The sequence below is a fragment of the Tachyglossus aculeatus genome, chromosome X4 (assembly GCF_015852505.1).
Source record: "Tachyglossus aculeatus isolate mTacAcu1 chromosome X4, mTacAcu1.pri, whole genome shotgun sequence".
NCBI classification, from domain to species: Eukaryota; Metazoa; Chordata; class Mammalia; order Monotremata; family Tachyglossidae; genus Tachyglossus; species Tachyglossus aculeatus.
In genome coordinates this window covers 2,806,463-2,808,370 of record NC_052098.1, presented here as the reverse complement: position 1 = coordinate 2,808,370, position 1,908 = coordinate 2,806,463, and positions in this window count along the sequence as shown.

The following is a 1,908-nucleotide window of genomic DNA, read 5'->3' as shown; positions in this document are numbered from 1 at the left end:
AACCAGGAGGCTCTTGATTACATTCTTCCAAATAAACTATGAACAGTCTTCTAGACTGTGAGCCTGCTGTTGGGTAGAGACTGTCTCTATATGTTGCAAACTTGTACTTCCCAAGCGCTTAATACGGTGCTCTGCACACAGTAAGCGCTCAATAAATACGATGAATGAATGAATGAATGAATGAACGTCCTTGTGTTACAGTAATGTTCTTGTCCTTAGGCCAGAGGAGGGAGAAAAATGGGCTCAGAAGAGCCTTCTTCTTCCTCACCAGCTGTGCCAAGGAGTGGGGCATCATGGTTTATGTGCCATGGAGACCTGTGCAGCCCAGACAGGAAGGGGAACCTAACACATAATGATGTAATGGCTAGAGTCTGGGCCTGGGAGTCAGAAGGTCATGAGTCCTAATCTTGGCTCTGCCACTTGTCTGCTGTGTGACCTGGGGGGAGTCACTTCACTTCTCTGGACCTCAGTGACCTCATCAGGAAAATGGCAATTAAGACGGTGAGCCCCCTGTGGGACAGGGACTGTGTCCAAATCGATTGCTCATATTCACTCCAGGGTTTAGTGCAGTGCCTGGAATATAGTAAGTGCTTAACAAATACCACAGTTATCACTAATAATTATAATTTTGGTATTTGTTAAGCACTTATGCACCGAGTACTTCTCTGTGCCTCAGTTACCTCATCTGTAAAATGGGGATGAAGACTGTGAGCCCCACTTGGGACAACCTGATAAACTTGTACCTTCCCCAGGGCATAGAACAATGCCTGGCACATAGTAAGCGCTTAACAAATACCATCATTATTACTATTATTATCAATCGACAAATGGTATTTATTGAGCGCTTACTCTGTGCAAAGCATTTGGGAGTGTCCAATCCAAGAGAGGGTGGACAGATCCCTTCAGATGGGGGTTTGCCCTCCCCCGCCTCCTGTCAGCTTCACATCTCTAGGTGCCTCAAGCTACTGGGTAAAACTACTCCCAACTACTCCCAAGGCTGAGGTGGCTGCAGCCACCGCAAGACAAAAGTAGTCACATGCCCACGGCCAAAACACGTCTCCCGGCTCTGACCCACCATCCCTGGCTTTGGTAATTACCTCCCAGTCAGCTCTGAGCAGGGCTACTGATCTCTGAGCCAGGCGTAAGGGATGGAATGGCCAGCTTCTGTCTGCCCTGGCTAATGAAGCAGCGGAGCCTAATGGATGGAGCCCAGGTCTGGGAGCCAGAAGGACCTGGGTCCACCAATTGTCTGATGTGTGACCTTGGGCAAGTCACTTCACTTCTCGGCACCTCAGTTACCTCATCTGTACAGTGGAAATTAAGACTGAGCTCCATGTGGGACAGGGACTATGTCCAACCTGATTACTTTATATCTACCCTAGCGCTTAGAACAGTGCCTGGCACATAGTAAGTGCTTAATACCATTTTCTTTTTTAAAAGGATCTTTCAGTCTGGAAAGATGAAGGCTGAGCGGGAACATCACTTAAGTCTACCAAATCATGAAGGGTGTGGACAAGGTGGGCATGGGGGTGGAGGGGACATGACTCGATGCTTTAAAGGGGGGGAAAAAAAGAGCTGGACTGGAAGTTGGTGGCCTTTTTTACCTCACCTTACCCAGCATGCCCTGCCTAATGAAGCAGCGTGGGCGAGTGGATGGAGTCAGAAGACTTGGGTTCTAATCCCCACTCTGCCACTTGTCTTCTGTGGGACCTTGGGCAAGTCACTTGACTTCTCTGGGCCTCAGTTCCCTCATCTCTCAAATGGGGATTAAGACTGTGACCCCCCACATGGGACATGGACTGTGTCTAACCCTGATTAGCTTGTATCTACCCCAGCGCTTAGTACAATGCTTGGTACAAAGTAAGCGCTTAACAAATACCATTTAAAAAAAAGCAAAGAAATGCTAGG